General features: G+C 39.0%; 1 protein-coding gene across 1 annotated transcript in view; it reads left to right on the top strand.

Moving 5' to 3' along the window:
- Positions 1-9,994, top strand: part of LOC309660803 (uncharacterized protein) — a 576,745-nt gene that overhangs the window by 534,337 nt on the left and 32,414 nt on the right. The gene's annotated exons all lie outside the window — the stretch shown is intronic.

Here is a 9,994-nt window from a genome sequence, read left to right as displayed (position 1 = left end):
TCTAGGTTCTTGGCTGAGGTTCCTCTGTAATAAAAAGACAGATTAACAGGGGAAAAAAGACAGAAGTTTAATAACATGTATACATTCTGGTATACAAGGGAGATACCCAGGAAAACTGAGTAACTGCCCAAAATGGACCAAGCAATCACCTTAAATATCATTTCCAATTAAAGACAAAAGAAAATGTTGGGGAGTCAGGGGAGAGTCAGTTATGAGAGATTACCAGTAAAAGCAAAGTAAAAAAGGGTAAAGTTGTTGAGTAATTTTAAATAGTTGCCATCTCCACTGATAAGAATTTCTAGAGATTTAGAGTCAACCCCCTCTTCCTGATACAGAGAGGAAGACATCTTTACAAGTGGAGATTTCTCTTATATATGTAAATGTCCTTACAAAAGGGTAATTTCTACTCAATTTTCATATGTCTGCTTTTTAAAAAATTAATCAGCCTATTGTGGGCTGGCAAATTCTGCTCTCCTTTGCCAATTAAAGAATGTCACTTGCCAGCTGGTTCTACAAGGATTGAGTCACTATCCACTGTAGTCGCTGACCTACAATATACCCTGGGAAGAATTTGGGGCAGGGATCGCGATGAGGCACACTGAGTCCTGGGAAAAGTGGCAGAACAGGCTCTGAGATAGTTAGATATTTACATGAGAAAATTTTATGAACCAGGTTCTGGCATCTTCCCATACTTAGAAATGAACTAAAATAATTGACTGAGTTATCTGTTCCTAGTGACTAGCAGTATCCTACTCAGATGTGTGCTTGACTGTGCATATCTCTTCACCAAAATCACACGTGTACTGGCCTCTCCCCTTACCTATTCGGAGCAGTTTCTCAAAGCTTTCTGAGAGTCTATCTCAGGGCTACAGACCTCAGTAAGTTCCCAAATAAAACTGAAACTCACAGCTCTCGCAGCTCTTGTGCATTTTTTCCCCTCAATGAAGGATCCTTCATTCTAAAATACTTCCTCTACATTCAGCTGTGTATCTTTGCCACCTTTTCTGGTCTCCTTCCCCTCTCCCAGGAGCGAAACAGAAAAATTCCTCTGAGTCTCCTTCATTAAAGGATCAGATTCTTAAGATTCAATTGGTTAGACCCTAAGAGTACTAGTGACAGGTATTACAAAAGTGATTTGGCTCTAATTAATTAATTCCTTTTTTCAGAGATCTTATCCCTTTATAAAATTCAATAACAAATAATGTAATCCTACAGAGAGTTTTTTGCACCGCCAATTTGAGAAGGCAGTGTAGTTATTTATGGAAGATCTTTAAACAAGAACAGTTTTTATTACTTTGAAATCACTTGCAGATGTTATTCAACATCTCTGCAATTGCCATAAGATCAAAACTAAGATATGGCACTTGTAACAGCCATCTGTTTAATGCTTTGTTGAGAAACTTTATTTCTTCTAGTTTTTTTAAGGATAATTTCTGTGAGTCCAAGTCTCTGCTAAGGTGAATGTTTAAAATCATTTTCTTCATGAGTACCTAGTACTTGTGAAACTGCTAAAATACATCTCGTGGGGCTCTGAAGAGCTCTGGTCCTTTATGTCTCAGCACAGAAAGAATTCAGTGAGAATCAAAGTGATAGTTAAGAAGTGATTTATTAGAATAGGACACTTACGAGGCTTACAAGTGGGCAGGTGAGAGGGTGTTGCACCCTGAGAACTTAGTGGGCTACAGTTTTCTAGTCAAAGGAAAAGTGGGGAGGGAGATAAGACCACCTTCTTCCTTGTTCTTGAGTAGATGTCAAGCTTCTATTATCACCTCCTCCTCCATGTCAGGTGGGGGAGTTTTCTTGTGGTATGGTAAAAAGACCTCTTCAGGTGGACAGAGCTCCTCGCCCACAGAGGCCTGGGGACAGGCTCTTATATATGGTAAAACTGGAACTGTCATGGTGCTATGGAAATGATCAAAAGTGCAATGATATATACTAAAAATGGTAAATCATCTCAGATTTCAGTATAATGTCACCTTTTCCTTATACTTTTGTTTTTTAGGGTACACACAGGAGCGTGTCTAGGAATCATTAACTTACTGAGCTCACTGGGCAGGATGTGGGTCTCATTCCACCATTGTTTTATTGTTTTAGGGGCAGGTCTCATGTTTCTGTTGCGTGGCTTTTAAATTTTTCCTTTTTTGTTTTTTTTTTCATTTTAAGTAGACTTTATTTTTTAGAATAGTTTTAAGTTCATAGAAAAATTCAACAGAAAGTACAAGAGTTCCCATATACTCCCTGTCTCAAACACATTGCATGGTTTTGTTGCTAAGCAAGCTTGCTTGGCTTTGTGGTTAAGCAAACCTGCTTTCTTGAGTGATCATTAACTTACAGGGGTCTTCCTTACTTTTTTCTTTACTTACAATCCCCTAGTGGGATTTAACTATTTAATCACCTACTTTGTCCATTTACTCTGTCCCTATCATCCCCCCTGCAGGTGTTTACCCTTTTATGCTTAAAAGGGGGGTAAAGGGTGACAACCGATTGTTAACTGCTTCCTACTGAGAAGGGACGTAGGCCTGCCTGGGGAAGGAGTAAAACACCTGGCTGACTGTCCCTTCTCTGTTGGGAGAACCGTAAACCAATGTCACTTTGCTTAATATCTTTTAGCCCTCTTTGATGTTAAGCATTGGAGGATGAGTTTATGAAAGATGTAAATTAAAAGAAATACAGTAATAAGCATTAGAAAAGTCACTAAAAGAGATTATAAATATGATTTTGGAGATCCAAACCATTTTTTTAAAACAGTTTCCAAATCTGGAAGAGGGTCAATTAAGGTCTCAATCTGTTTGTGTTTGACTAGGTCCAGAACCTCAATGTTTCATACTTTGGGGTCTCTCAAGTCTTTTATCTCAGTTATAGATTTAATCTGTTCTTTATTTTCTGTTAATATCTTTCGGTAATAAGGGTGGCTTCCTTGTCCCTCGAGAAACAGAGGGACAATTTAGTTAGTAAGTCCCTTCCATTAAAGAGATAGGACAGTCAGGCACAAACAGAAAGGAATGTAAAAATGATCAGCTTTTGCTCTTGCACAAAAGGGGTTACAGGAAAGTGTGCCCCTGTCTCTTTCCTGACTCTCCCATTACATATTTTTTTATGATTGTTAAGACTTTCAATCCTTTGGGTTAAGACCAAAAGGGTTGCACCAGTGTCTATGAAAAATTCTTTCAAATGGCCCACCACATCAATGACCACCTGGGACTTGACACTAATTATGTAAATGGCATCTCTAGGCAGAGCCACTCTTGGCCTTGGGCCCCCTCAGTCTTCTGATTGCAAAACCATCAAAGGCCGAGGGACCTCCGTCACTCTCTGGCATCTGGAGAATTCCCTCAGCCAATGTCCTGGCTGTTTGCAAAGGGCACATCGATCACAATCTTTCCTCCAGTGCCCCTTTTGTCCACACATGGTATACTGGTTTTTTCTGTGTACCCATGGGCCTTGTGGTCTACCACAGCCAAATTGGCCTGGAAAGTCCAGTCTCCTATTTGGTGGTCTCTGAGTGGACAAAGCCACTGCCATCATTTGGGCCTTTTGTATATTTTTCTGGGTGTGTTCAGCCTTTTCAGCTATATCCCTAATATTGAAAACTGAATAAGCCAATTGGAGCAAAGCGTTCATAGGGGTCTGAGGACCAGCAGTTGCTTTCTGAATTTTGTGCCTGATGTCTGGGGCAGACTGGGCAGTGACATCCATAGCCAAAAGGGCCTGTCCCTCGGGGGACGAGGGCTCCACATTCGCATACTTTTTAAAAGCTTCCTCTAATCTCCCTAGAAAACTGCCGGATTTTCATCTGGTCCCTGTTGGACTTCTTTCACTTTTTCACAATTGACCGGTTTTATTGTAAATTTTTTCATACCCTCTATTAAACAGTTAATCATATGGACCCATCTATGCTTATCAATAAAATTTATCTGGCAATTTCTTTGTGGATCTGACTCTGGGACAGCATTGTTCCCCACCCGCTCAACTGCATGGCCCTGCTGGTCTCAGGCTGCCACTTGGTCAGCTTGGACTCTGGCTGCCGGTATTGTATGCTCTTCTTTCTCAGAGATGCAGCAGTGAGATGAGATCTGTAGATCCCACAGGTGAGATCAAAAGATCTCATCAACCAGGTAAACTCCTTTGTAAAAAGTTCAGAATCCTCAGAAAAACTTCCCAATTTATCCTCTGCCAGACTTAGATCAGACATTGAAAAAAGCACATGAACTCTTATTGTCCTTGATTTCTATCAGAAATTTCTCTCAGAGGCAGAACCGTAGGGGCAGTTGGTTGGTAACTAAGGCTGCTGTGGGTGCTAGCTAGGCTGGAAATGGGCCCCTTGGGTAACTCAGGGTACAAAGGAGCTCCTGGATATGGAGGTCTCTCCTCACCCCTGGGTGTGTTTTCCCCTGGGATAGTAACCTCGGCTGGAGCAAGGGCTCCGACCTGTGAGAGAGCCGTTGCTGGAACAGCCTTTTCCATGGATACGGCAGCTTCCATCAGAGCAATAGTTTTCTATTCAAAAGTTTCATTCCCTTTGTCAAAATCCACCATGCAATTTAATTAAGATTTGCAGTTACAACTATAGATGTTATCCCGTCCAAAGTAGTCTCCCAATGAGGTGTTAACACCTGAGAAATTGCCACAAAGGAATGGTACAGAAGGTGTCCCCAGTGGTGTTGACAATGAGCAAGAACTGGTCTGACTGCAAATTGGAAATAAAGGGTCAGCATTTGTAAGGGTTGGAGGGAGAGGAAGACTGACATCAGGGCTCAGGAAGTCCTCCGTTGGGCACTTCTAGGAATTAGGGGAAAAGTACCTTAAGTCTTGGAAGTTCATTCCCTTCAGTTTTCTTGGGCATCATGTGCTTAAGAATATCTGATAAGAGGCTGGTTTTATCTAGGTTGGACATAGTCCTTTAAACAATTTTTGTCTAGTATGTATAATCCCCTGGTTATAGATTATGGGCATCTAACCTTCATCCAAAGATAGATTACAGTGACCAGCATCAGAAACAAGTTTAGAATATCTTCTTAATAACTCAGTTAAACTTTACAATAATATAACATAGCAAGAAAGAGCTATTTGAAAAGTAAGTTTTAGACAGTAGGTACTGACCTCAATTAGCAAAACTCAAATTTAATATCATCTATTAAAACATAATTTCTTTTTCTCTAAAATTACCCTTGTTCTTACCAAACATAGCCAAATTGAGATTAATTTGTTTAAAAAATAAGTCAGGTTAATTGATCACACAGGCTTGTATAATTTGTCCAATAAAGTGGTTGCCTTGATTGCTAAAAATTGTAGAAAGTATACTCCAAGTGAAAAACATATTTTTAACCTTTCTTTTTTCACTATGAGGGCATCAGTCTTGTAGCCAAGAAAGGCTTTAACCCATTAAGTAAAAAATGAGGTTTGCCAGGAAGCTGGGAAGAGTCAAGTGACCATCTTAGATTTCTCATAGCCCTGACTGTTTAATTTATGCTATTGTTTACACATTTTATTTTCTCTCATTTAGGAGCAGACTGTAACCATACTACAAGGGCATCAGGATGGCAAAAGTCTTGACAATAGGGGTGAATTTTCTTTCTGACAATTTACAACAAATATAAACTTATTGACTTTTTGTAAAGCCAGGTACAATAAAGTATTATACTTAATGTTGAAGACTCTAAAGACATGTCTGTGTTATAAAGCAGAAACTAACACACCATCGTAAAGCAATTATGCTCCAATAAAGATGTTAAAAAAAAATATTTGAAGTAAAAAAAAAAAAAGACATGTCTGTATTTATTAACAAACCTTAATAGTTAAGTTTACAGGCTTGAGTTTAAACAGGGATAGACATAGAATGTAGGGGAAAAGTCTCAGAATTAAGAAGGAGAGTATAGATTGCTAAATCCTGTCAGAAGCAACCCAGACAGTAAAATTTCTTCCTTTTCACGTACCATTTCCCTTGTCTCCTGCACCAGCAATAAGATCCCTTCTGCATCTCTAAACATCCACACCACCTTTCTATGGCAACCCATGTTGATTGCCACCATTCCTCTGGTTCCCTGTCTTTAGATATCCATACCATCGTTCCTCTGGTCTGTACCTAGGTACCCAATCAGAGCCCCAAAGCATTTGGGGTTGATCAGCCTGTCTAAAATGCGCAGTCATTGACTGAGTGTCCTCTCCAGTGCTCCTGGCTCGTGGAGTCCCATGGCCCTATTAGGACCTGGCCCTCGACCTTCTTATTTACCACGTCCCATCTGGGTCGCCAGCTGAAACTGCTAAAACATGTCTCAGGGGGCTCCGAGGAGCTCCTGTTCTTTATGTCTCAGTGAAGTAAGAATTCAGTGAGAGGCAAGTGATAGATAAAAAGTTATTTATTAGAATAGGACACTTAGGAGGCTTACAGACAGGGGAGTGAGAAGGTGCCTCACCCTGAGAACTTAGTGGGTTACACTTCTTATAATCAAGGAAAAGTTGGGAGGGGACACTTCTTCCTCATTCTTGGGTAGACATCAAGCTTCCATCATCAGCTTCTCCACGTCAGGTGGGGGAGTTTTCATGTCCCTACATGGTCAAGTAGGGACTGTCATGGTGCAATGGAAATGAGCAAAAAGGCATTAACATAAACTAAAAATGGTTAATCATCTTGGATTTCAGTGTAATGTCACCTTTTCCTTATATTTTTGTTTTTAGTGTGTGCAGAGGAGCATGCCCTAGGAATTGTTAACTTATTGAGCTCACTGGGCAGGATGTGGGTCTCAAGCCACTATTATTATATCATTTTGGGGCATGTCTCATGTTTCTGTTGCATGGTTTTGTTTCTAAGCAAGCCTGCCTTCCTGAGTAATCATCAACTTACAGGAGTCTTCCCATACTTTTTCTCTACTAACAATCCCCTAGTGGGATTAACTATCTAATCACCTACTTTGTCCCTTTACTCTGTATCACTTGTGGGGTTTTAAGTCTGTCTTTACTCCGAGATGAGATTGTAAGCTCTACAAGGGCAAGAATCCTGGTGTGTTGTTTCCTGCTTTTGCTCATCACTTGGCAAAATGTCTGGCACACGGTAGTTTTGCAGTGGAGGGAAAACTTTCCTCTACCCTTCTAAGTTATTCTGGCCGGTCTAATAATTAAATTGACATGAGATAGATTAACAGGAGAAAATCAAATTTTAATTTCACATATATGGAAGTTTATAGAAATATGAGACTCAAAGAAATGACTAAAGCAGGCAGCTTTTATTCCTTTTAGACAAAGAGGCAATAAATTTATGAAGAATTGACAAGACAAAGAGACTTAGGTTTGGGTACTAATTAGTGGGGAAACTAAGCAGAGCTTGTTTACATAGCCTCTGGTTCCTGAATTCCCTGTTTCTGGCAATAAGGATGTGTCTCTACTTCCTGATCAGAGAGGGTGCCTTTCACATGGGAGATTTATTTTTGCTTTGAGAAGGGCAGAGAGGAGGATCAGAGTGTCTTTCTTGCATTGGCTGTTTCTCAAATAACTTTACTTCGGAATAATCAATATGCCAAAGTGACATTTTGGGGGCAACCCCCCCGATCGCATCAATTTCCATAAATATTGGTTGAATAAATAAATGAATGAATGAACAAAATTTTTAAGATTTGTTACAGAATGAAAATGGCAAAAACTCCCTGTAATTCTTTTTTAGAGAAAGGAAATCAAGATGTTAATATCTGCCTAGTTGCCCAGTCTTTTAAAAATTAAAACCATAGTTTTAATAATTATAAACATTGTAATTACGATTTGGCACTAATCATAATCACATAATCATAATGCCTAATTATGATTTGACATTAAAATAAAATGTTATGGAGAAAAGCGAAAAAACAGACCAGCGAGGCCAAATTTGAATTATTTTGGTAACTACTGATATTTCCTTTTACGACTCACATCAGAACAATGATTATTGGTGAAAAACAGTATAGGAGTAACCTGTTATCATTTGGATAAATGTAGATAGAATTTTCACAAGACCGTTTTGTTAGAAATCAAGGCACAACTGCCCCCCTCCTCTCTCCTCCCCCCGTAAAAGGCAGTTTAACACAAGGTCCAAGAGGGTGAACTCTGGAGTCAGGCTGCCTGAACACACACCTCAGCTCTGTACCATCCAGGTCATAACTCTGGGCAAGCTGCACAGCCCTCATCAGCTCAGTTTCTCACTTGGAAAATAGAGATGATAACGTACCTACACCTTAGTGTTATTTACTATTTCTAGAGGTCTTGAACAGTGCTCAAGCTTCTCCTGCCTCCTCAATTCCCCTTCCTTCCTTCCTTCCTTCCTTCATTCCTTCCTTCATTTTTCTTTCTTTTTTTCTTTCTTTCTTTCTTTCTTTCTTTCTTTCTTTCTTTCTTTCTTTCTTTCTTTCTTTCTTTCTTTCTTTCTTTCTCTTTCTCTTTCTTTCTTTCTCTCTTTCTCTTTCTTTCTTCCTTCCTTCCTTCCTTCCTTCCTTCCTTTCTTCCTTTCTTTTCTTTCTCTTTCAAAGTTGTATCCCCTTAATTGCTGCTTCTTTCTATAATAATTTCCTAATCTTCTTTACATTAATTTGAAACATATGAAACGTGTTCAGTGTTGAAGGGAAGCAGAAAATGCCATCCCAAAATATGCCTCCTGGGCAAAAGGATTATTTTAGGCTGATTATTTTTAACACATGGCAGACAGAGGGAATGCTCTGAAAACTGAGTAGACATTGCCCTTTCGTGAGGGGTGTTTACATTTATAAGGGCGTCTCCATTTGTAGGGTGTCCCCCTCTCTGTACCCGGAAGAGGAGGATGACTAAATCTCTAGACACTCTTATCAGTGGAGAAGGCAAGGACTTAAATCCGCATAACAGCCTTTGCCTTGTTTACTGTGCTTTTCTTGGTCCTCTCCTCTAACTGGACTCCTCCCTCACAGCACCTTCTTTTGTCTTTAGCTGGAGATCATATTTAAGGTGGTAGCTTGGGCCATTTCAGGGAGTTATTTAGTTTTCCTGCGTATCACCCATGTATATGGGAGGTATACATGTTATTAAACTTCTGTTGTTTTTTTTTCTCTCTTGTTATTCTGTCTTTTTATTACAGAGCGGTATCAGCCAAGAACCTAGAAGTGTAGAGGGAAAAATATTTTTCCTTCTCCACAATGCTTTTTGAGGACTACAAATGATAACTTATAGCCTTCAGAAAAAGATACAATAAACATAAATAAGCAGGTAAATCATGCTTAGAGATAATGTTTCAATTAACATTTGGTCTATCCTCTGTTTTCCATATAGAACTTTTTCCCCCTGTTCTGAATAGGACTATCACAGCTATCACATTATTATCTCTATAACTTAATTTTATTTATTTTAAGACTTTTTTCACACTTCGAGATCTCTGAAATTGAGATGCATTTTCCAATCCATAGAGTGTGGTAACCGCTGTCAGCCATGCACCTGGCATTGTGTGTGTACATGAATTTAGTCATAGCTGCACATACTGTCCTGCCTGCACTGGGGTTATATGCATTGCTGATACTGCACATTTTGAGTTTAATTGTGATTTTAAATGTCTAAAATGTATTAATTTATAGTTTGGCCTTTTAAAAAAAGCTATGGGAAAAGCAAAGGAAACAGAACAGTGAGATATACTTCTGATATTAATGAAGCAAATATTCATTTGCTGTATCAATTTACATTCCCACCAACAGTGCAAGAGGGTTCCCTTTGCCATTTTGGTAGCTTTTTCTGTTTTTTGTTTTTTGGGTTTTTTTTTTTCTGTAGTTCTTTTTTGTTCCTTCCTTCTTTTGCTCTCTTCCTGTGAGTTGATGACTATATTTAGTGTTATATTTGTATTCCTTTCCCTTTGGGGCATGTGTATCTTTTATAGGTTTTTGGTTTGACATTACATGAGGTTCATATAAAACAACATATACACATACATGATTATTTTAATTTGAAAATCTCTTAAATTTTATCACATTCTAACAACCCTGACATTTTACTTCCTCCCCATGTTTAATGTTTTTGA

The sequence above is a fragment of the Balaenoptera physalus genome (assembly GCF_965194825.1).
Source record: "Balaenoptera physalus genome assembly, chromosome: 5".
Lineage (NCBI taxonomy): Eukaryota > Metazoa > Chordata > Mammalia > Artiodactyla > Balaenopteridae > Balaenoptera > Balaenoptera physalus.
This window is presented reverse-complemented; position numbering and strand designations above follow the sequence as displayed.